The 25,731-nt window shown below is 51.2% G+C and overlaps 1 pseudogene across 1 annotated transcript; it reads right to left on the reverse strand.

Annotated features, from left to right (window-relative positions):
• Nucleotides 1-9,309: 9,309 nt before the first annotated feature.
• LOC100275001 (cinnamoyl-CoA reductase pseudogene) lies at nt 9,310-12,672 on the reverse strand (annotated as a pseudogene). Its single transcript, NR_153782.1, has 3 exons — nt 12,378-12,672; nt 11,671-11,843; nt 9,310-9,889 (listed from the first exon to the last, which is right to left on the reverse strand). The product of NR_153782.1 is annotated as a cinnamoyl-CoA reductase pseudogene (transcript).
• Between the last annotated feature and the right edge of the window lie 13,059 nt (nt 12,673-25,731).

Consider the following 25,731-nt stretch of genomic DNA (forward strand, 5'->3'; position numbering starts at 1 on the left):
CCCATGCTGTACAATGAAGGTACTCGCACAAAAATAGAACATATTTAACTAAATAAGTGTAGTACATTTCAGGCAACCATATGAAATGAATACAAACCATGACACTGTAAACAGTCTCATGCACAACAAAGTCAGAAGTGGCGAGGACTACATATATTGCAAAGTTCATAACATTAAGCATTACCAAAGATAGGTATCGACAAACATAACCAGCATATGAACTAAAGCAGGTTCTTGTGGCACACATCAGTTGTGTTCACATACAAAAGACTAGTACGACATACATAAACCTAGCACATACACATATTTCATTAGGTGCTTGCTAATCTAGTAGGGATAGGTGTCGTCGGTGGAGTAGTCACGGCCGTCGTCGTAGCCGACGATATCGTCATTGTTTAACTCTGAATCATAATCAATCAGAAGCTCATCCTCTGTTTGTGATGATTCAGCAATTGGTGAAGGGGTCATGTGCTCCATCTCCCAGTCTTTTTCCAGTGCAAGCTGATCAAGGTCGTTGGCGAGGTCCTCGATCTGAACTAATGCACGATTCATTTCATTCAAGACTGGTCCGCTAACTGGTTGGAAGGCACCGTGGACGACATCGACGATGTCGGCACAACGCTCCTCCACTACTCTGATTAAATGAGCGAGTGCTCTTCGGAGCTTTGCGTTCTCCGAATCCATGGTCTACATAAAACATATGGTTGTGTTAATATCTGTAGGTCAAAATTTTATGTATACCGTGGCCTAGTTCATAAATTATAATGGTAGAGAGTGTATACAAATGGATTGTGAATAGCAGTCGATATGTTTTTGTCAATACACACCGCATTCAAATGTTGTGACTGTCAAAATCAATAATGAAGACAGAACCTAGTGGTGATCATTCTGTGTGTCGAAACCCTAAACCTAGTGATGATGATTTAGTGTGTCAAAACCTGTCGCCAAGTATTTGTGAATACACATCCATTCGCACAACAACAAGTATTTGTAGCACATTCAATTTTTCTCACTGTCAATAGCAATAATCAAAACTATACCAACTGGTGAATGAAGCCTACAAGCATGGAATGTGTGTTGGCGTAACCATAAACCCTAGATCTGGACGAGTTCTACAAAATCAACTACTTGAATCATAGAAACGACAATGGATCTGCAATGGGTACCTTTTTCTCTTCGGATGTGGAGCACCGGAGCTAGTGGAAGACGATGAAGATGGCGGCGACGAGATGCGCTTGCGTTTCTGCGCACCTTCCTTCGTCGGCGCCGTGGATCTTCTCAGCTTCTTCGCGATGGCGGTTCGACGGCGACGAACACCGACGGTTGCACCGGACCCTTGGATCTTTGTCTCCTCGCGGGCCACCTCCTTGCCTCCAACCACCGAGAGCGGTCCGCCGCCGGACCCGCTCGAGCATGGCCGCTTCGAGCCCAGCTTGCCCGGCTCCGCCGACGAGCCGCGCCGCGAGGCCCCCTCGCCGAGATGGATCGAAGTCGCCAGCGACGGGAGTACAGCGCGCTCGGATTTTTCACCCCCGCGCGAGCCCGACGACTCGCCCGGATAGCGCACGTCTCCAAGTCTCCACATCTAGGGTGCGTGCGGCGTCCTCTATAATTTAGAGTGTCATTTAGAGGATCTTGCTGGGCGCCTAGAGGAGGCTTCTGAACTCTAAATTTAGAGTACAGAACGCTTTACAGTGCGTTGTTGGAGCTAGCCTTATACTAGCTCCAACAAGGACCTCTAAATGATCTTGTACCCTAAATTTAGAGGATGAGGTCGTCCTCTACTATCTACAACAGCGTACTCTAAACGATCCTCTAAATTTAGAGAACGCTGTTGGATTCTCTATATATAGAGTTTCTCTAAACGGTCCTTTATCTATTTGAGTACTTTAAACAACCGGTTTAATAAAACTATAATGTGTACAATACATTTGAGAGTATGACAAATACGTATGTATAGAAATTAAAAATTAAAAATGTCTCTAATATAGGTATTTGCGTATATAGTACGTGATTTAGAGAACATTGTTGAAGAGTAAGAAGATATAGGGGATGAAATCTTTTAGAAGAGACTGTAAAGAATGGATATAGAGGATAAAATAGAGGACATTGTAGTCTTATGTCAGTTTTGATCATAGTTGATACTTGACAGTTGTTCAACTGTTGCTATGGTTTGTTGGAAGATGTGTCGGCATCGTTCCTTCCAAATATGCTAAGTTAGGTAGATCGCCAACTGCAGATGGAGGACGGATGTTGTATTCCGCTTAGGACTGATTTGGTAATCAGGAGATCAGCTCTCAATCCCCTCCAATTCTCCCTTTATCCCATGTTCACCAAATCAGCTCTAACTGTGTCATATGCTTCCCACCGTTTGCTGTGTTATCAGCCATCCGAACCATTGCGCCACTTGTTGCCATATAGCCTTTGCAAAAGGGGAGGAGCAGATAATATGTAGCTGAGATTCTCGCGACGCTGAGCACAAAGAGCAGATGAGATTTACTTGACCACCCCGTCGATTAATTCGATCAGCCGTTGGTAATCTGTTTTGTAGAAGCATCCACGTGAACATTGTGCATTTGTTCTGGACCTTTATCTTCCAAATCGCTGCTAGCTCGTCACAGTGAACGCTACCTAGAAATTGGGCATCGTATGCTGACTTAGCTGAGTAGCGCCCATTAGAGCTGAGCTTCCATGATATGGAGTCTGGAACTCTGGATCATCAGTTAGCTGAAGAGTCAAGAACTGCATCATACCATTTGTAGTAGACAGCCTATGCAAGCCTTTCATCCACCTGTTGTCATGAATTGCCTACGCCACCGTGAGATTCTTGCGCAAGGCCAAATGGAAACAGATTGGTGCTAATTCTAGGGGCCTGTCCATGTACCCAATGATCATTCTTTTTTTTTTTTTTTTTGCCCATTGCCGACCGCTATGGTTGTGCAAGCTCGGAGTAGCTTTAGTTCAGGTTCGGAGAACAGCAGGGGTAGGTTAACCCATGGTTTGTCAGGCTGCTCCCATTTTTGCCATAACCAACGTCACCTCAGGGCTCTGTTGAAGAATTCCAGGTTTTTAATCCCCAAGCCGCCTAGCCTTTTGTCTCTGCATGTTCCGCTCCAATTAACCGGGCAGTGCGGTCGACCTCCCAATCCATCGCCCTTGTATAGGAAATTCCGCCTTATTTTGTCGATTTTTTTAACCGCCCATTTGGACAGTGCATTGGAAGTCATGTAGTACACCGGAATATTGGAGAGGACAACATTGACTAGCGCCAGCCTTCCAGCGCGATTTAGTAATTTCCCCTTCCAACTAGCTAGCCGACCTGCTACCTTATCCACCAATTTTTGTTCATCTTGTTTCTTCGGCCTTCCTAGTTGCAAAGGCATGCCAAGAGCAGCGTATAAGTGCGCGACCTTTCCCCGGAAATGGAGGTTCTAGATGTATTATTGGTCGGAGTCTTTTGTCTTGATTGTGTACAGTTCAGACTTCTGAAGGTTCACCATAAGTCCAGATGCATTACCAAAGTGTTCAAGGATGCTCTAGGTGTTCTTTAGATCCTGAACAGAAGGGCAAAGAAACAGTGCTGCATCGTCCGCGTATAAGCTTGTCCTCGTACGGATGGAATCATGTCCAATCGGTTGCAACAAACCATGTCTCGTAGCAGCGTCGTCCAGAAGCATGTGCAACGGCTCCGTTGCTAAAATAAACAGCATCGGAGACAGAGGGTCTCCCTGACGTAAACCGCTGTGGTGTTTGATAGATTTGTCTGCCATCCCATTGAGCAAAATTTGCGAATGACTATGCCCCCACAAGAAACAAATGATGTCCCTCCACTTTCACCATGTAGTCCTATCTCACCTTTATCGAAAGCTTTGGCAATATCTAACTTTAAGAACAGTATTGGAGTATTCGATTTGTGGAAATGGTTAATTGCTCCTTCTTTCCTTAATGAAAGCACTTTGACAGTGTGAAACCATGAGAGGCAGGTAAGGAGCCAACCTATTAGCCAAATCCTTTGATAAAATTCGCGCCACACTATGCATCAGGCTTTGTCAATTGTCCTGTCCGACTCGCCACCATAGTTGTTCCATGAGCCCATCGTTATGGGTATTTGTGTGTTTGTAACTATATAGTGCCCCAAACTAGTCTCAAAGGTAGAGACGTAGAGTTGCGCCAAACAGGCAAACAGTCTCTTCAAAAGCGCGTTCGATGCACGCGCGTAGCGCTTTAACTGTGCCGTGGTCGAGCACCTCCATGTCCATCCTCGCTGTTTATAGTGTTAGTGTGTGTGGTGGTCGAGCACGTCGACTTCCATCGGATCGGAATTCGGAGGCACATTCAGCAGGATGGGCATTTCTTTGGCGTCACTTGAGGCGGTGCACGGATGGAACCACTGCCTACAGCAGTGGCGAAGCTCGCCACGATTGATGGTTGTTGAGTGCAGATGCTATAACACCGGGGGGGGGGGGGGGGGGGGGGGGGGGGGGGGGGGGGGGAGGATGAAAAACCAATACTACAATCAAATTTTCACCATGATTGCAACTGATCAATCTCCTATATCGTCACATGACAGATCGACGGAAGAGATGGGGAAGGCGGCAGGGACGCCCGGCCACAGCCTGGAGAAGCCATGCCTTTTTCAGAGCGCTCAACGCTGTGTCCAAGACCGTTTCCTTGGTTCCCAGCCAGATCCATCAGCTTCTGACATGTTAACGATCCACGCTGAAAAAAAGTAAGTGTCCGTTCGTTTGTTTAGTATTGGACCAAGATTCATTTCAGCTTATCAAAACTTACATAAATTAGAGAAACAATCCAGTCAGAAACCGTGTCGGACCTCCAATCTGTAAAAAACGAACAGGGCCTAAAGGGTTTCAAAGTTTTTGCAATGGCGAGCCTACTTATTTATGTAGCTGTACTTTGTGTACATCTTCTTCAACCAGGTTACCAGGCCAAGTCCTCTGTGCAAACGTGATTCGGTGAGCAGATGTATCTATCTCGCAGATGACACTTTCTTCTCGTACAGTAGAAGTAGAGCATTCGGCCGCATCACGGACGTCTATGACGTACCAGTCTGTCGTTCTTGTTCATCACATCAGCCATCAGGTCCTCCTATAATCAAACCGATGGAGTTGTCATACATACACCCATCAGGTTACGCTAATGGAATGTGGCCCTTCCTGTGGATGCCTTAATTCTAGCATGGCTTGTGATAATACATTACTTTGTCGTTTGTATTCATTTCAGCATGTAATACCAAGCAATAAATGAGCCAAATGGGGGAATCACATGCAACAGATTGGGAAGAATCTGCTCGTGGATTAAAGATTTGATTGAACAGCTGTGGAGCATTTAGTAAAGCCATAGCATGGAAGATGATGGTTCTGGGAAGAACATGAAGGTCTAACATGGGACAGGAAAGGCAACTGGTGATCAACAGATTCTAGATGATGAAGTATCAGTACTATGGTATTTGAGTATTCCCGTCTTTTCAATTTGGAAAAAAAAAATACGTCTACCAACAGGAACCAATGATGTTAATCTAATCCAAGGCCTTAGATTGGACCTCATAAATGCAGTCTAGAAAGAATGGACGGATAGGTACAGATTCACATTGAAACACAACTTTTGACTGGTGGTTAAGGAGAACATCAACTCCGCCTATGTTGATTGGAAGACTTCCTTGAGTCGTTTCAACATAGCCGGTCCCAAGCCCGGTAAAGGAGGAGGGTTGTGTTAGGTCCGGCAAACCAACGTAAAAAACCAGCCAAATCTTATGGAGATGAAACCACAAAGAAAACCGTTGGGGCGTAACCCTCTTAGCGACGCGCCATATCGGAACCCGGGTATGGTGTTAAATGAGCAAGGGCCGGGTCGTCACCCCTCAAGTGACGCGCTGTCTCTTGATCTGGAGCCGGTGATAAGTGAGCAAGGATCGGGTCGTCGCATCCTTAGTGGCGCGCTACATCGGCGCCCGGGTGTAGTGAAAAATGAGCAAGGGTCTTTGCATCTTCCTCGGCGGGTGCGAAGGGTAAGGAAGCTAGTCGAGCCAACTAGGGTCCGTGTAGGCAGTTGGAACGTAGGTTCCTTAACAGGTAAGTTACGAGAAATAGTTGACGTTGCGGTGAGGAGACGGGTAAATATTTTATGCGTTCAAGAGACCAAGTGGAAGGGACAGAAGGCGAAGGAAGTGGAAGGTACAGGTTTCAAGTTGTGGTACACGGGGACTGCAACAAACAAGAATGGAGTAGGCGTCTTGATCGACAAGAGCCTCAAAGATGGGGTAGTAGATGTTAAGAGGGTAGGAGATAGAATCATCCTAGTCAAGCTGGTCATTGGAGACTTGGTTCTCAATGTTATCAGCGCGTATGCTCCTCAAGTAGGCCTTAATGAGAACTCAAAGAGAGAGTTCTGGGAAGGCCTGGAGGACATGGTTAGTAGTGTGCCAGTTGGCGAGAAGCTCTTCATAGGAGGAGATCTCAATGGCCATGTGGGTACATCTAGCACCAGTTTCGAGGGTGTACATGGAGGCTTCGGCTTTGGGACTAGGAATCAAGAAGGAGAGGAAATCCTGAACTTTGCCCTAGCCTATGACATGTTTATAGCAAACACTTTCTTTAAGAAGAGGCAATTCCACCTGGTGACCTTCAGTAGTGGCCAACACACTAGCCAGATTGATTTTGTCCTCTTGAGAAAAGAGGACAGGCATGCCTGCTTAGATTGCAAGGTTATACCTGGAGAGTGTGTGGTAACCCAACATAAGCTTGTCGTTGCTGACTTCCGTTTTAAGATTCGTTTACAACGAAATAAGCATAACAAGGTCACTAGAACAAAGTGGTGGAAGCTTAAAGGGGATGTGGCCCAAACTTTCAAGAAGAGAGTTATCGAGGAGGGCCCTTGGGCAGGAGAGGAAGACGCAAATATCATGTGGAGGAAGATGGCGACATGCATCCGAAAGATAGCTTCAGAAGAGTTTGGGTTGAGTCAAGGGAACAGAAGGGAAGTTAAAGACACTTGGTGGTGGAACGAAGATGTCCAAAAGGCTATCAAGGAGAAGAAAGATTGCTACAAACGCTTACATCATGACAAGTGTGCAGAAAACATAGAGAAGTACAGGATAGCGAAGAAGTCTGCAAAGCGAGCGGTTAGTAGAGCCCGGGGTCAAGCCTATGACGACCTTTATCAACGGCTGGACACAAAGCAGGGAGAAAAGGATATCTATAGGATGGCCAAGATTCGTGAAAGGAAGACAAGGGATGTCAACCAAGTCAAATGCATCAAGGACGAAGCAAACCAACTATTAGTGAAGAGTGAAGAGATCAAGAACAGATGGAAGGAGTACTTCAACAAATTGTTCAATGGAGGGAATGAGAGTGCTACAATAGAATTGGACGAACCATTCGATGACAACAACAGGGGTTTTGTACGAAGGATACAAGAATATGAAGTTAAGGAGGCGCTAAAAAGGATGAAGGTAGGAAAGGCGATGGGCCCTGATGGTATCCCTATCGAGGTATGGAGATGTCTTGGAGACATAGCGATAGTATGGCTGACTAAGCTTTTCAACACCATCTTTCGGGCAAACAGAATGCCCGACGAGTGGCGGCGGAGTACATTAGTACCAATCTTCAAGAACAAAGGAGATGTTCAAAGTTGTACTAATTACCGTGGAATTAAGCTCATGAGCCATACAATGAAGCTATGGGAGAGAGTCATTGAACACCGCCTGCGAAAGATGACGAGCGTGACCCAAAATCAGTTTGGTTTCATGCCCGGGAGATCAACTATGGAGGCCATTTTCTTACTAAGACAACTTATGGAGAGATTCAGAGAACAAAAGAAAGACCTGCATATGGTCTTCATAGACTTGGAGAAGGCTTATGACAAAGTACCTAGGAGTGTAATGTGGTGGGCCTTGGAAAAACACAAAGTAGCAACAAAGTACATTAATCTTATTAAAGATATGTACACTAATGTTGTGACAAGTGTCCGAACAAGTGATGGAGACACCGATGACTTTCCAATTAACATAGGTCTACATCAAGGGTCGGCTTTGAGCCCTTATCTTTTCGCTTTGGTGATAGATGAGGTCACAAGGGACATACAAGGAGTTTTACCGTGGTGTATGCTTTTTGCCGATGATGTGGTACTTATTGAGGAGAGTAGGAGTGGTGTTTCTCAAAAGTTGGAATTGTGGAGGCAGACGCTGGAAGCAAAAGGTTTTAGGCTTAGTAGGTCTAAAACAGAGTATATGAAGTGTGATTTCAGTGCCATGGGGTATGAGGATGGCGATGTTAGTCTTGATGGGCAAGTGGTACCCAAGAAAGACACTTTTCGTTACTTAGGATCAATGCTTCAAAAGGAGGGAGACATCGATGAGGATGTCAGTCATAGAATTAAAGCCGGATGGTTGAAGTGGCGACAAGCTGCGGGTGTCTTATGCGACCACCGGGTGCCACGCAAACTAAAAGGCAAATTCTACAGGACAGCAATCCGGCCGGCTATGTTGTATGGAGCAGAATGTTGGCCCACTAAAAGACGACATGTCCAACAACTAAGTGTGGCAGAGATGCGTATGTTGCGCTGGATATGTGGCCACACAAGGAGAGATCGAGTCCGGAATGATGATATACGAGAGAGAGTAGGAGTGGCGCCAATTGAGGAGAAGCTTATGCAACATCGCTTGAGATGGTTTGGACATATCCAACGAAGACCTGAAGAGGCACCAGTGCATATCGGAATAATTAGGCGTCCCGAAAATGTGAAGAGAGGTAGAGGCCGACCAACTTTGACGTGGACAGAGGCTGTGAAGAGAGACCTGAAGGAGTGGAATATTGATAAAGAGCTCGCCGCAGATAGGAAGGGGTGGAAGTGTGCAATTCACGTGCCAGAACCCTGATTGATAGTTTCGCTTTTCCTCCTTAATCGTTTGACCTTTTCTTGTGTCCATTTTAGATCTTGCTGGTCCTTGTGGGTTTTATCTCTTTTATGTGTTTCCCCGTTTCGTTGTTTTCGGTTCTCCTTTGCCTTTGTTTCCCTTTTCTGTTCTTTGAGGGTTGAGCTCTGAGGTTTTCATACGGGGTTTCATCTCTAGCCTACCCCAACGTGCTTGGGACAAAAAGGCTTTGTTGTTGTTGTTGTTGTTGTTGTTGGTTAAGGAGAACATCATCATAATGAGTCAGAACAGAAAATTCATCAAAGTGATAATCCTAGTAGCATATGAGAAGGGCTGCAATAATAGGCACTACCTGGAAAGACTGGACTTGGCGATGAAATATCAGTCCTTCCATATATAAAAACTCGAACTGTGGAGGATAAGACAGTCCCAGATATTGTATTAAAAAGAAGACCTTCCCACACGAGTCGAGAAAACCCTTGCCCCACCCATATAGCGGCACTGTAGCCAGCAGAGAAGGTTATGATTTAGGTGTCGTTTGGTTCACATATTTGTAACGTAATAGGTAACTGATAACGTTAAATCATATTTGTTTTAGTGCAATCATAATCAGATACCACACTAAAAGTTGATACCGGCCTATTCAAATTTGTTACCGCCGGTACTCGAGTATAAATCATTATCATTTATGTTACTATTTGTGAACCAAACAACACCTTAGTGCTCTGTGGGTAAGTCACCCCTAGGAAAAACTAGCTTATGTTAAGGGAAAAAAATCACAAGAGTCCTTTCAAGGGACATATGACTGGAATAACCCCAATTTCCTTGCATAATTCCTTGTCTGACCAGCAACTCTGATCTTTGAGTTATCCTGAGGCCAATTCGGTTTAAAACCCACAGGAGCGTTGGAGGATATCCCAACAAGTTTTTGAACCTTCGCATCGGAGCAGATCTTTAGCACATTAAGGTACCTTTCACGGCAGTTTCTAGTACTTCTGACTGCATTGATGTGTTCAAAGCGTGGTGAGTACAGGGCACTAGCATTCTGTAAAGCACAAAACTCTCAGCAAGATTTGCAATGCAAACAAACAATAAACACAAGAAGCTTGCTCAGGATGAAGGGTTTGTTTTACATAATGGAAAGAAAATTCCGGCTTCATCCTCTTGGAAGAGGAATCAGACCACATTATTATATAAAAAAACATCACGGCAACGGCCCAAACAAGTTTACTAAACAAATTCAACTTATAACTCAATTTCTGAAATAAAAATCCATCCAAAGGACCCAAAGAGGCCCATAGCCGCATTCTCCAGCTTGTGGCATACCTCTAACACCAAAATACTGTTTTCAAGTCGTTCGAAGTCCGATTAATCGGACAAGTCGGTTTGGGCCAATCACGGTTAATCGTCCAAGCCGTCCGACTAATCGTGATTAATCACGATTAATCGCTTAAGTCGGTCAGCCAGACCGAAGTTGTCCGACTTGAAAACAATACACCAAATTTTCCTTCTCCTTACACCATTCTAACTGGCCCAGGACCGAAGGCTCAGGAGGAAGAGATACAACATGAAAAAAACTTGATTTCACCTTTACTCGGAATGAAATTTTAATGTCAGGCAGTGGCGGAGGCAGGCCTATGGCCACTAGGGCCCAGGCCCTACTCTTAGGGTTAGACAAGACATATCCCTAAGCAGTGGGCAGCAGCAGGCGGCACGGCTTGCAGGCGAGCAAGCAGCCATACGGAGTTACGGACGCTGCAAGCAGGCAGCCAGTGGCAGCAGACCACGCGCGAGCTCGCAGCCAATGCAGGTGGCCAGGCTTCAATACTTGGAGGTATATTGTATATGAACGCTGCTAAAATTAGAGATGGAGAAGTTACCGCCAATACACTCTAAGACCAAGTCGCTCCTTTCAGCTTACCCTCTTTTTATGCTACTTTTAAGTCAATTTTGTGTTAAATTACAATTATTATGTCAAACAAAGTTTATATGTGATATTATCTATATATTTATGTGATTTAAATGTTTTAGCTGGTATAAACAATTTTTAGTGTAATATTCAGCCCTACACTTGGAGAAATCCTGACTCCGCCACTGATGTCAGGTGTTGGCAGTACTTAGGCATCACACAAGTTTGGGGAAATGAAATGTCTACAGCATGATTTAATAAAGGGTGAAGAGACTTATAACAAGCTTTCTTCATGGAAATATCTACAATTGCGTGGAAACAACAGAATGGTCACATTCTTTAGCGGGAACGCAGGTTCAAGCTAGTAGGGTTTGGGGGTTGTGGGTTCTTCCCCTCCTTCACTGCTCTTTCTTCTCTTTTTCTCTCTTTGATCGGGTTCAGATCGTTCACCACCGGCTTGGTGGTTTGTAACATTTGCTACAAGGGCTCTGTCAGAGCGGTGCCGTCTGCCTGGTAATTCTATTTCTCTTAATGAAGTACTTGCCAAGGATGGTGGTGGTGAAAAAAACAGCTTGGTTTTGCAAGCGTGAATATCTTCCAAGGATGAAAAAATCCACTAGCACATTTCCTTCAGTTCTTCAACAGTTAGAGCATATATGGGCACAAAGGACAAAACATTGGGAGGCTGGAATTGCATTAATTGAGAAGTGGTATTATCTTACTAGAACAAAACACGCTGATCCAAATGCCAATTCATAGTACCATGATTCTCTACCAATACAAGCTTAGTTTGTGTACTCCATCAATCTGTGCAGATACAGTACTACATAATCTGATGATAAGCATTGGTGTCAAGCAAGCAAGGACTTGCCTCAGGATCAACAATCTTATCTTCAGGCACCGCCGGAGTGGCGAGATGGAAGATCCCCTCGCATCCCTCAACTGCAGCTGTTAGCGTGTCGTGGTCTGGCTCGTCAGCCTTGAACAGATACAGATTCTCTGGGGCCTTCTCCAGCTCCTTCAAATGGGCATTGTTTGGATAACCTGAAGGAGCATCCGCAGTTAATTAGTACGGTCTGGTTCCTAGCGCCCACCAGTGAGGCATTTGGGTACCACACGCTTCTCAGTACCAGTCCAATTATTATCGACGTTATCAGATAAGAAATGCGATTGCAAAGAACGTCTTTGCACGGGAATCCAAATCAACAGCAAGGGAGCAGTTTTGTCTGAATGTCAGTGCAATAGATGGGGTTAGTGTACTTGGGTATGGTTCCTCTCCATCCTCCGCTGCTGTACCACTGCACCGCTCACCGATTTCAGAGCGAGAACCCCGCAACTTGACATCGCCGAGTTTGTATATGACTGCTGCAGTTAAGTTTCTACGGACTACTTTTTAGTCCCTAAATTATAAAATACTGAATTTTTGTAATTTAGAGACTACTAAAAATTAGTCCCTAAACCAAACACCTCCTAAACTCGGATCGGCAGATCGATTAAACAACACGCCGAATAAAATCGATCTGGTTCATCAAGACAAGTGCAGAAGGGGACAAAATCACGTGGAGGCATGGAGCATACTCGGCAGAGGAGCACCTCGCAGAGTCGACGTCACCAGCCTCTGCAGCCATGAGGCATTCATTATCGGCGATCCATGAACTCTCGGGTGGGGATTGACGTCTCCATCAGGACAGCCCCGCAACGCGGCCGCCGATAGGCGCCGCCGCGCCGGCCAAGGAAGACGGCATGGCTGGTAGGAGTCCACCAGGACGGCAGGACCGCAGGGCCAGACGATCTCACGTTCATGCAGCAGGAAAAGTTGGGCCCCGTGGGTTCATCTAGGAGCCAATGGTTGGGTTCGCTCACGATCTATCGGCCCAACAGAGCCTGGGCCATGAATTTTTCCAGCGCTGCTGTTATATCCTCCGTTTTTTTGTCCAATCAAATCAAAGTACAGCATCTTTTTTTCCCAACAGACGCACGCTCGCCCCGTGGATACACATACACTCATGCTGCCATGCACACCCTAAGCAATTCTTGGACTGATAAACTTTGAGGTTAACGAAATTATTATAGGTGTATCAATGGCATGGGCACTAGCTTCCTCTCTCACTGATCATTAGATCCTAAAATTTATTTTTGAACTAAATTTTATCCAGTGACCTACCATTATGTGAATAAGTATTTTGATCACGATACATTACCACCCCTAGCTATATTAGGGCATTTACAACCTCATTTAATATGGAGTTTTTTTAAGGTCTCTAAGGGGTTGAGTGAAAAAAAATATAAGAGACAGGTTTTTCACAAAGAGTCCGTCTATTCACGACTTTCCATAAACTATGTCTCTCAGTTGTATTTATGTTCAAATTGTACCATACAGTCTTTTAGTCGTCTCTTATACTTAGAAAATCAAACCGGTGTCTTACGGTTGTACACCTGCCAACAAAGGAGGACGAACGCGTTGGTACAGAGTGAGGCCGTGTTTATCTCTCCGACAAGATCGCACGTCACATACAGTTAGAGACACCCACAAGTATTAATCATCATCGAACGATCGACGCGCATATATGTCCAGCAAGCAATATACGGTGCATGCCGAGCTACTGTTGAGTGTTGACAGCAACGTACATTTTGGCTTGATCCTACACCGTCACGGAACGCATGCATGTGGCGGGAACAGTATATCTTGCGGCTCTTTGCGCGTGCAGGCGCAGGACGGACGAAGCGATGTCCATTTCGTTTAAACCCTAAACAGTGGTTTCATGTATGGCTTAGTAGACCCTAGTAATTGAATCATGCATTTTTTTATGTTAATATGTAACTACGTTTATATCTTAAATTGCACATTGAAATCTGAAGAGAAAAAATATGTGTATATTTCCTGGAACGGTGATCGTTTAAACTCCCCTAACCACGACACATGTAATCACTTGTGTCTATTTAGGATATTTATGCTAGCCATTTTATTTGTGTTTATTTAGCTTTAAAATGGATATTTGGAACCTTTTAGAACAAAGTTTAGATCAATTTGAGATACGCATTTCACCTTATTTGGTGTATGGCAGAGGCTGAACAAAATCTTACCGTGATTCGAATGACTTAGTTCTGCTATATATTAGGCGATGAAAGATCTCGGCGGCATGAAGAAGGCATGCACGCACGGGAGCAGAAGAGGACGATCGACGCGGCCAGGAGACGCCGGCGCGCCTGCTAGTGCTAGGGGTACGTTTGTTTCCCGGCGATTATTGCGGGGGGTCTTGGCAGCAGCAGCAACAGGCACCTTAGCCAGAGCGGCGCCCGCGTGTGTCCGTTCAGCGACCGCGTTAAATTTGCACGTCCAGACATGGTTGATGGTTCGGGCGCGCGCAGGCGGCCGCCGTCGCTTGGCTCCGACCGCATTCAAGTGGCGGCGCGCGCGGTCGGCGTGGCGGGGCTTTCTTCTCCTGGCGCGTGGCAGCCATCCTTCGCCTCGACGGCATCCCGCCACTGTTCGACCGTGCGCGTGTCCCTCTCGCTCGGAAGGCGACAAGACGTACACTGCCGTCGTCGGATCGTATTCGATCGCCGCATCCATCGTATCGAGGATCGACACGACCACACTGATCTCTCCCTACCATGTGTCCATGTACAGAGGACAGAGCGCGACACAGAGCCCGCCGCGCGCGCAGCACCTGCTGGCTAGAGATCGAATGCCCATGCGCATGCATGCATGCATGGCAACTGTGCCGAGGCCCCGCGGGAGGCGGTGTGACTGCCAGCCACGGACCGCGGTGACCGACCTACTATTCAATCATAAGGGCATGTACAGTGGTGTTTAATGTGGGGCTCTTAAGGTGTTTTAGGGGTTATTTGCAAAATAATCTTAGAGCCGTCTCTCCGTGAAGAGACGCCTCTGTCTCGTAAACCAAGTAACAACAGACGCCTCACTTCTCACTGTACGAATTTGTCGTCTGTTCTACCGATCTGATGCTATACAAATACATTTAATTCTGTATTTATTAATAGACTACGTTTATAGACACTCTATTGTACAATAGAGTCTCTTAGTTGTCTCCTGTGCTTGGAGAACCGTTTTGGTGTCTCTCCACTGTACATGCCCTAAGTATATCGCGGCGGCCCGAATCGTGACACTGCCGACTGGCATGCCCATAGGCCATAGGCCATAGCCCCATACCGATCCACACCATGCATTCCTATATTTCAATGTATTATTCCGTAGTATATCAGTAGTGCAAGTGCATGGCGAGACTCCAGATAACCGCGCGCGGGCCAAATGAATGAATGCTAGCTAGCTGTAGTTTTCGGTCAGACGATATGCTCCAGAGCCGACCGCCCTGCAGGATGGGCTGGGATGTTGAGTACTCGACAAAAGAAGGGCAATTAACTGAAGACGGCGATAGTCAAATGCTCGTTTTTTTTTGTTTTTTTTTCCCTTCCCCCGTTTACGCGAGCGAAGGTCAGACCACAAGAAAAGTGTTAATACAAATTTAGTAGTAATCGGGAGACCCTAGCTATATATTGTTTCGCCACTATTTGACTCGTGATCACTCTGTACATGCTAATAATACTGCATATATGTACTGACGACGTACTGTATAAGCACGTACGTACGACTTAATTTAGTAGTAATAATACTGCATAAGTACGTGCGTACATGCATATTCGTCTAGGACACGGCCACAGCAGCCCACAGGCGGCGGCTAAATAATAAGGTAGGGGTCGGCAAAGGATTTTATTTACGCTTGATTTGCACTACTCGTCGTCGTCGGCCGTACTAGCCTACTACTAGTACTAGAAGGAACGCGCGCAATGTATTCGTACGTAGTACGTTACGTACCTATACCCGTCTGTACGTACCAAAAAAAACGGCGACAACAAAATGAGTGTGCGACGTCGTCGTCGTCGTCGACGACGATTCAGTCGGGACTTGATCGGAAATGCGGTTTGATGAAGAAAGAAAGCTGGCTGACGCCGCTGCTCGATCGTGTAGCGGCTTTGCGACGACCCCTTTTATGGCACTGTGTGGATGTGGACACGTAACAAAACTCTCTCTCTCTCTACAAAACGTGGCCTCGTCGTTACCGCACCATGCATGCAGTCAGTTTTCAGTCGCATTCCACGTCCGCGTCGAGTTTCAGACAAGTTTTCCTTCAACCACTACTTACACTCCCTCGTCCCTCCATATAAATTTAAAAGTTATTTTGTTTTTTCCTAGCTATATATTAGACGTATATATATATAGTATAGATATCTAGGCACATGCGTGGTAGAATAGATGTATCTGCATACATGGTAGAGATTTATAAAGGTGGCTTGGGAAGATCGAACCCTTTAGATTATATTTATAGTGACAGACTACTCAGAAATTATTTTCGGATACGGTTTTTTTAAAAAAAAACGTTTCTAGTACACTGTACTACGTACGACTCTACGAGATTCATTGGCCGACGGAAGCGATTTATTATGCATGTATAGCCGACGGCCGGTGGCGATCACTTTAACACGCCTGAGTCTCCTAACTACTACTAGCTATTTATGGAGGTCAAATAAACTAAATAACCTGATGCATGCACAAGTCCGAATTATGATGTCACGTCCATGGGGACTTTGGGACGAGAGGAGGCGGTGGGCCAGGCGGACATCTGCAGTGCAGCGTTCAGCGCTGTACAGGCATGTCATGACTCATGAGTGAGAACTTGATATGTACTCCTAGCTAGTTGTTGCCATTTTTCTTGAATTGTACTGCCTGTTCGTGCACCCGTGCTGGAAAAAGGAGCTAGCCTCAGATCGACCCGATGTAACAGACACGTGGGGGCGCGTTTGGTTCCCTGCATCCTACTCGTAGGCAGGCAGGGGATCCGACCCTCGATTCTTCAAGGGCTCTGGCATTAGCATGGAGCATATCGTACCCAACGGTCGATATCGACCCCATCGATTGTTACAGACTACCTGTCACAACGTATTATCTCCTTGATTCACGTCATTTTGACTAATTGAAGTTCAATAAATCATAGACCTACCATTTAGATAGAGGAGGATGTTTGGATTCATTCATACCCTCACCCTCCAATTTGCTTGTCTTTCTTTTATATTGGAGTCTCTCACTCTATTTGAATATGCATCTTCACCGACTTGCTCAACGATCAATATCCACAAAGTTCCGAGATCCCTGCCGGTGTAGGTCACGTCTACTTCGATGATCTTTCTCCTGTACATCGTGTTGGGAGGATGTTTCTGACCTTCCCCGTTTTCTGAGTCTGCAACCTCTACTTCCATACTGGTCTCCTCCTCTCTATCCTCCGACCATGTGTGGATGCTCCTCCTAATAAAAACTCTACCACCGACAATCCTCCTTCCAACACTAAGGCTCCTACCACATATGCTCCTTCTTCTCAACCTTTCAATTATCCATATCCTTCTCCATACGCGGATGGGTATCCATATGGTGATCCTCCATATGGATCATTGGTGCTCCTCCTTCGTTCGCTCCCCCGTTTGGTGCACCTCCCTCATTTGGTGCTCGTCCTGTGGGGATGGATATCCCCTGGGACCCTGCGACCAGGATTCCTATGTAGGTCGTTAAAGGGCCTTCATGGGTCGGACAGGGTAAACCACGCAGGCTGATCAGTAAGACGTGGCCCAAGGGAGAAGCAGGAATTCAAACGTGCAGACTCGAAGCATCACAACCAACCTCCATGCATACAGGGGTATAAACCCCGCGGAGGATCACACGCTGTCTTATGGGCGGGGAGTCGGGGACAGTTCTGTGGTTGTAGGCTTCAAGATAGCAGCGAGCTTAATTGTATAACCCTAACCCTCTCAAGTGCATAAGGCAGGGTAGGGACCCCCCACAAAACGATTAGATATTTGTCGGCGTTTCGAGACGGGGGGGTCCCTAAGCCGACGAGTGAGTGTGCTGCGTGCCCCAGCCCAGATGGGTCGAGCGCGTGGGCGAGCGCGAAGGGGGGAGAGGCGAGGTGGCCGGAGTCGAGCGTGAGAGAGGTGGAAGTCCCGCGGCCTTCGTGTTCGTCCCGCGCCCAGGTCGGGTGCGCTTGCAGTAGGGGGGTTACAAGCGTCCACGCGGGTGAGGGAAGCGAGCGGCCCCAAGAGAGCGCCTGTCCCGTCCTCGGTCCCGCGCGGCCAACCTTCTCTAAGAAGGCCCTGGTCCTCCCTTTTATAGTCGTAAGGAGAGGATCCAGGTGTACAATGGGGGGTGTAGCAGAGTGCTACGTGTCTAGCGGAGGGAGAGCTAGCGCCCTAGGTACATGCCAATGTGGCAGCCGGAGAGATCTGGGCACCCTGCTGGCGTGATGTCGTGGCTGTCGGAGGTGCGGCGGAGCCTGGCGGAGGGACAGCTGTTGGAGCGGTCGAGTCCCTGCTGACGTCATCCTGCTTCCGTAAGAGAGCTGGGGGCCGCCGTCGTCATAGAGCTTGTGGAGCGCCATCATTGCCCCTCCGGCGGAGCTGGCCGGATGGGACGCCGGTCTTGTTCTCCGTGACCCGAGTCGATTCGGGGTAGGATGATGATGGCGCTTCCTGTTGACGTGGCGGTCTGTGCCCTAGGCAGGGCGACGTGGGGGTTCCTCCGAAGCCGAGGTTGAGTCTGCCTTCCGTTGCCGTGGCCGAGCCCGAGCCATGGGGTCGGGCGAGGCGGAAGTCGTTCGGCCGAGGCCAGGGCGGAGTCCGAGCCCTGGGGTCGGGCGGAGCGGAGTTTCGTCGTCTTCCGGGTCTTAGCCCGAGTCCGAGCCCTAGGGTCGGGCGGAGCGGAGTTTCGTCGTCTTCCGGGTCTTAGCCCAAGTCCGAGCCCTGGGGTCGGGCGGAGCGGAGTTCGCCGTCTTCCGGGTCTTAGCCCGAGTCCGAGCCCTGGGGTCGGGCGGAGCGGAGTTCGCCGTCTTCCGGGTCTTAGCCCGAGTCCGAGCCCTGGGGTCGGGCGGAGCGGAGTTCGCCGTCTTCCGGGTCTTAGCCCGAGTCCGAGCCCTGGGGTCGGGCGGAGCGGAGTTCGCCGTCTTCCGGGTCTTAGCCCGAGTCCGAGCCCTGGGGTCGGGCGGAGCGGAGTTCGCCGTCTTCCGGGTCTTAGCCCGAGTCCGAGCCCTGGGGTCGGGCGGAGCGGAGTTCGCCGTCTTCCGGGTCTTAGCCCGAGTCCGAGCCCTGGGGTCGGGCAGGGCGGAGTTCGCCGTGGTGCCTTTGGCAAGGCCTGACTGCCTGTCAGACTGGCCAGTGGAGTGGTGGAGTGACGGCGGTCACTTCGGCTCTGCCGGGGGCGCGTGTCAGGATGAAGGTATCAGGCCACCTTTGCGTTAAATGCCCCTGCAATTTGGTCAGTCGGTGTGGTGATTTAGTCAAGGTTGCTTCTGAGCGAAGCCAAGGCCTCGGGCGAGCCGGCGATGTGTCCGCCATAAAAAGGGGGCCTCGGGCGAGACGGAAGTCTCTCGAGGTCGGCTGCCCTTGGCCGAGGCTAGGCTCGGGTGAAGCGTGATCGAGTCACTCGTGTGGACTGATCCCTAACTTAATCGTACCCATCAGGCCTTTGCAGCTTTATGCTGATGGGGGTTACCAGCTGAGAATTAGGCGTCTTGAGGGTACCCCTAATTATGGTCCCCGACAGTAGCCCCCGAGCCTCGAAGGGAGTGTTAGCACTCGCTTGGAGGATTTCGTCACACTTTTTTGCAAGGGGACCAGCCTTTCTCGGTTGCATTTCGTTCCGGTGGGTGCGCGCGAGCGCACCCTCCGGGTGTAGCCCCCGAGGCCTCGGAGGAGTGGTTACACTCCTTCGAGGTCTTAATACCTCGCGCAATGCTTCGGCCGGTCTGGTCGTTCCCTCATGCGAACTGGCCGTAGCCCGGGTGCACGGTCGGGGTCCAAGCTCTCGGGCTGGTATGTTGACGCTATCAACGATTTGGCCGGAGCCGGTTTTTGCGAGAGCAGCCCCCGAGCCTCTGCACAGGGCGAGAGGGCGATCAGGGACAGACTCGACTTTTTTACATACGCCCCTACGTCGCCTTTCCGCAAGGAGGAGGGGGGGAGTGCGCCATGTTACCCTCGATGGGCACCGAACATGGTGTCTCCGGTGAGCTGCAAGCGGGTAATCCGAGTGGACGTCCGTGTCCCGTTCGTTGGGGGTCGGCTAGGGGCCCAGAGGCACGCCCAAAAGTACCTGCGGGTGATTTGCTGGACCCGGTCCCCTGGCGACGGGGTCCGAGGGCTCGATGCCTCCCTCCGATGGGATTCCGTTACAAGATCGTTCCCGCTGGTCTCGGAAATGTCCTAGGGTACCTCGGGAGCGCAGCCCGAGCCTTGGTTATGTATCGAACGTACCCCTGGTCATCCCTCGCTCGGTGTCTGAGGCGACTGTGAACCCTTCGGGGGCCAGCCTTCGAACCCCTGATCAGTAATGGGCGCGGAGCCCGAGTAGCCTGAGGCGGCCATGGAACCCTTCGGGGGGCTGGCCTTCGAACCCCTGGCCAGTAGTGGGTGTCGGGCCCACGCGATCTGAGGCGGCTGTTGAACCCTTCGGAGGGCCAGCCTTCGAACCCCTGATCAGTAGTGGGGGGCTCGGAGCCCGGTTCCTTCGCGGAGAAGGATCCCTTTCGGGGTATCCCCCTTTCCCGGTCCCTGTTGCAAGAGATAGAGAAAGAGGAAAACGGAAAAGGATACGAAATCGGACGACGTGGCGTACCTTTTCTGACGCGGTTATTATGGTGAAGGTGAAGCGTCGCGCGCTCCTCCCGTCAGAGACGCCGCCTGTCCCGCCGCGGGGTAAATGCGACGGGGCGAGTGGTTGGCGGGGCGGCCGTTGCGCGCGTGCGATCCGTTCGAGGAACGGGTCATGGGTGCACCGTCTCCACGCTGTGAGAGGAGGCCCTCTTGCTGTCCCAGGATGGGACGTGAGCCTGGCTGACGACGTGACCGCTGCGCCCGCCCGCCTGCCACCGCTATTACTGCCGGCCCACTTTCGGTCGCTTTGACCGATGCGCCAGGCTGGCGCTGTTGGGTCGCCTCGAGTCGCGGCATTGGCTCCGCAACCGAAGAGGCGCGATGGTGGCACAAGTGGCGGTGCGGTTGCTTGCATGCAGCAACTGGCGCGCCGGTTGCTCGACGCGTGGGCCTGGGTTCCCAAGCTGGCGTGTCAGAAGTCGGAGAAGCGCGCCCATCTGGCGCGGTTGCATGCCGCCTGCATGGCTGCCCGCCCCTTCTGCCCGTTGGTCTGGGCGAAAATGGGGGGTCGCTTGTAACCGCTGGACGGTCGTGCGCACCACGCGCGGCGGTTTGGCTTCTTCTGCCCTGAGCCGGCTTGCATGACATGCGGGACCCAGCCCCCGAGTCGCAGGGGAGGGCCTTGGAGCGTGTTGGAGAAGACTCAGCCCGTGGCGCCTGGGGGCGCACGTAGGGAGAGTTGCCTTTAAAAGGAGGGAGACTCCTTTCGGAAGGCAACCATGTCTTCTTCCTCCCTTAAGCGTCGTGTCTTCCCATCTTTCAAGCCCCCGGATGGGGGGTATCCGCCGCCTCTCCGCCTCCTCGTTGGAGGAACGCAACTCCATGGGAGTTGGTACCTCTCAGCCATCGTTCGGCTTCAAGGATTTTCATCATGCTGCCCGGCTGCTCCCCTCCGCCGGCGGTCCCCTGAGATGGCGACCTCCGGTTTGATGGTGGGGGAAAGCGAGCCGGGCTGCGGTCTCTTCCCCTCCCTCAGCCTCAAGGATTTTCATCACCAGGGCTGGGGAGGGGAGTGCGCCGAGTTGAGGTCGGCCCCCGCGTGGGTGGCGGCCCGCTCCTTCACTCAGTGATCGGAGGGAAAGGCGGCCGTCGTCCGTGGCGCTGGCAGCTGCAGCGTGCCAGGCTTTCAGGCGCGGGTGGCTTCGGAGCCGCTCGCGGTGCCGGCATCCGCCACGGCAGCTTGAAGAGGTTCTGCTGCCGGCGAGATAGCCGGGGCCGGCCACGGGCTGACCTCCAACTCTACGGCCTTCTGCCCGTCCTTGCCTTACGAGTTTTGGCATGGGCGGGGGCCTCCTGGCAGCGGCATCTAGCCTGAGGTCGGCGTTGCCGCTGCTTGGTCCCTCGGAGCAGAAGGCGTCGTCGTCGCCGCTGCTGGAGCAGGTGACGGCGCACCATTCGTCGGCCTTCAGTTGCTCCGCAGGCCTTCCCCCTCGGAGTGGGGTCGTTCGTGCCTGCGGAGGGGGAACCGGAGTTCCGTTCGTAATGGCACTTCGAATGCCAGTGTTTTTTGTTCATTGCGGCTATCGGGGCCTGAACACGTATGTAATTTCGGCACGGAGCCGTGTTTTTTCCTCATTTTCGAGCACTAAGTCTCGCCTGTTGATTATCTGAACCGCTTTACCAAGCATGAGTCGCCCCGTGTCAAGGTGACGGGTGAGGTATCCGTATCCCGGAGGCGTAGGAATCCCTCGGCCCGTTCGGCCTTGTTGTCTGGGGTTCCTCTAGCTTAGTTAAAGAGACCCCTCGGCCGCCCTTCGGTGGACCGAGGCCAGGGGTAGCGATATCAGTATGAACAGAGGCGGAGTTGGCTCGAGAATGGGAACCTGGTTGGCCGGAGCCTAGCCGTGTTGTCCGTCAGCGGAGCCGACGCCGAAGTCGATCAGTCGAGGCCTCGGGTCGGGCCGGCGCCCTTGGAAGCCGGTTGACCGAGGCCCCAGGGGTAACCGGTCGAGCCGCCTGCTCGGGCCGGATTCCCGGAGGAGCCCCCGGGCCGCGTCGCCGCCCGAGGCTGGGTCGGGCTTTGCTGGAGACGTCGTCGATGCCGAGGGTGCTACGGCTCCCTTCAGCGTGAAGACCCGAGCCTACAGGATCAGATCATCTTGTAGCGTGTGCTTTCTGCGGCCGCCGAGGCCAGAAAAAACACACCCTCGCCGCGCTCGCGAAGCTGCGCCTTTTTTTCCTTTTGTTTCGAGCATCTGGACTCTGTCGGTAACAGGGATGTTTGTGTGAGCGAGAGTTGCTTTTCGCGGAAGGGACGAGTGAGGTATCCGTATCCCAGAGGCGTGGGAATCCCTCGGCTCGGTCGGCCTTGCCGCTTACGCGTACTTTCACCCGTCCATGAGGCCCTGTCCCCGACTTAGTCGAGAAAGCTTGAAGGACTGCTTCGGCAGGAGAGCTTTCGAACGTGAAGACTTGTTCGGTCCACGGAGTCGCTTTATCCGAGCGCAAGTTACTTATCGTAGAAGGTGATGAGTGAGGTATCCGTATCCCGGAGGCGTAGGAGTCCCTCGGCTCGGTCAGCCTTGGCTGCTTACGTGTACTCCGTCGTTTCCAGGATCCGCTTTCCGAAGTAGTCAAGAAGCACGAAAGAAATCCTGCTAAAAAGAGATCCTTTTTCGAGGAAAAATTCGACGCAGAGGGGGTCTCCCCCCTTTTAGCCCCCGAGGGAGGGTCGGGCTTTGCCGAGGCTAGGCCGACCCTTCCTTGACGACTAAACTTTGCGTAGGCGCGAGGTATATGAACAACTTGAAAACATCTTAAGGGTAGAAGCGACGTAGCTGTTTGATGTTCCAAGCGTTGCCGTAGATTTCGCCTTGATTATTGGCTAGCTTGTATGTTCCGGGCTTCAGAACTTTGGCGATGACGAACGGCCCTTCCCAGGGGGGCGTGAGCTTGTGCCTCCCTCGGGCGTCTTGCCGCAGCCGAAGCACCAGATCGCCCACCTGGAGTTCTCGGGACCGGACCCCTCGGGCGTGGTAGCGTCGCAGGGACTGTTGGTACCGCACCGAGTGTAGTAAGGCCCTGTCCCGAGCTTCCTCCAGCTGGTCCAGCGATTCCTCTTGGCTGGCTTGGTTGCTTTGTTCGGTGTAGGCCCTCGCCCTCGGGGAGCCGTATTCCAGGTCAGTGGGCAAGATAGCTTCAGCCCCGTAGACCAGGAAAAACGGCGTGAAGCCCGTGGCACGACTCGGCGTCGTCCTTAGGCTCCAGACCACCGAGGGGAGTTCCTTTATCCATCGCTTGCCGAATTTGTTGAGGTTGTTGTAGATCCGAGGCTTGAGCCCTTGTAGAATCATGCCGTTGGCACGCTCTACTTGCCCATTCGACATGGGATGAGCCACGGCGGCCCAGTCCACCCGGATATGGTGGTCCTCGCAAAAATCCAAGAATTTTTTGCCGGTGAACTGGGTGCCGTTGTCGGTGATGATGGAGTTCGGGACCCCGAAGCGATGGATGATGTTGGTGAAGAACGCCACCGCCTGCTCGGATCTGATGCTGTTCAGAGGTCGGACCTCGATCCACTTGGAGAATTTGTCGATGGCGACCAGCAGGTGCGTGTAGCCCCCGGGCGCCTTCTGCAAGGGACCGACGAGGTCCAGACCCCATACAGCGAAGGGCCAAGTGACGGGTATTGTCTGCAGAGCCTGAGCGGGCAGGTGCGTCCGCTTCGCATAGAATTGGCACCCTTCGCAGGTGCAGACAATTCTAGTGGCGTCAGCCACCGCCGTTGGCCAGTAGAAGCCTTGCCGGAAAGCATTTCCGACAAGGGCTCGGGGCGCTGCGTGGTGGCCGCAAGCCCCCGAGTGTATTTCTTGCAGCAGTTCCCGACCTTCGGCGATGGAGATGCATCGCTGGAGGATGCCCGAGGGGCTGCGATGGTAGAGCTCCTCTTCGTCGCCCAGCAAGACGAATGACTTGGCGCGTCGCGCTACCCGCCGAGCCTCGACTTGGTCGAGGGGTAGCTCTCCTCGACGGAGATATTGCAGGTACGGGGCCTGCTAATCTTGATCTGGCGTGGCCCCGCTCTGCCCTTCCTCGACGTTCAGTGCCTCACCCTCGGAGGCCGAGGGTACCTTGGGCTGTGCCGAGGGTACCTCGGGCTGAGCCGAGGGTACCTCGGGCTCGGTCGCGTCGTCGAGCTTGACGGAGGGTTGATGCAGATCCCGAGAGAAGACGTCCGGGGGGACTGTCGTTCGCCCCGAGGCTATCTTAGCTAGCTCGTCTGCGGTTTCGTTGTAGCGCCGAGCGATGTGGTTGAGCTCGAGCCCGAAGAACTTGTCTTCCAGGCGCCGAACCTCGTCGCAGTAGGCCTCCATCTTTGGGTCGCGGCAGTGGGAGTTCTTCATGACTTGGTCGATGACGAGCTGCGAATCACTGCGGGCGTCGAGGCGTCTGACCCCTAGCTCGATGGCGATCCGCAATCCGTTGACCAGAGCTTCGTACTCGGCCACATTGTTGGACGCCGGGAAATGGAGGCACAGCACGTAGCGCAAGTGCTTTCCGAGGGGCGAGATGAAGAGCAGGCCTGCGCCGGCCCCCGTCTTCATCAGCGACCCGTCGAAAAACATGGTCCAGAGCTCCGGTTGGATCGGAGTCGTTGGCAGCTGGGTGTCGACCCATTCGGCCACGAAATCCGCCAACACCTGGGACTTGATGGCCTTCCGAGGGGCGAACGAGATTGTTTCGCCCATGATTTCCGCCGCCCACTTTGCGATCCTGCCCGAGGCCTCTCGGCACTGGATGATCTCCCCCAGGGGGAAGGATGACACCACAGTTACCGGATGAGACTCGAAGTAGTGTCGCAGCTTCCGCCTTGTCAGGATCACAGCATACAGCAGCTTTTGAACTTGCGGGTAGCGGATCTTAGTCTCGGACAGCACTTCGCTGATGAAGTAGACCGGCCTCTGAACGGGCAATGCATGCCCTTCCTCTTGCCTTTCGACCACAATCGCGGCGCTAACCACCTGAGTGGTCGCGGCGACGTAGACCAAGAGGGCTTCTCCGTCCGCCGGGGGCACCAAGACAGGCGCCTTTGTAAGGAGCGCCTTCAGGTTGCCGAGGGCTTCCTCGGCCTCGGGGGTCCAAGCGAAACACTCGGCCTTCCTTAAGAGGCGGTACAGAGGCAGACCTCTTTCGCCGAGGCGTGAGATGAAGCGGCTCAGGGCCGCGAGGCATCCCATGACCCTCTGTACCCCTTTTAAGTCCTTGATGGGTCCCATGC

This window comes from Zea mays, chromosome 7 (assembly GCF_902167145.1).
Source record: "Zea mays cultivar B73 chromosome 7, Zm-B73-REFERENCE-NAM-5.0, whole genome shotgun sequence".
NCBI lineage: Eukaryota > Viridiplantae > Streptophyta > Magnoliopsida > Poales > Poaceae > Zea > Zea mays.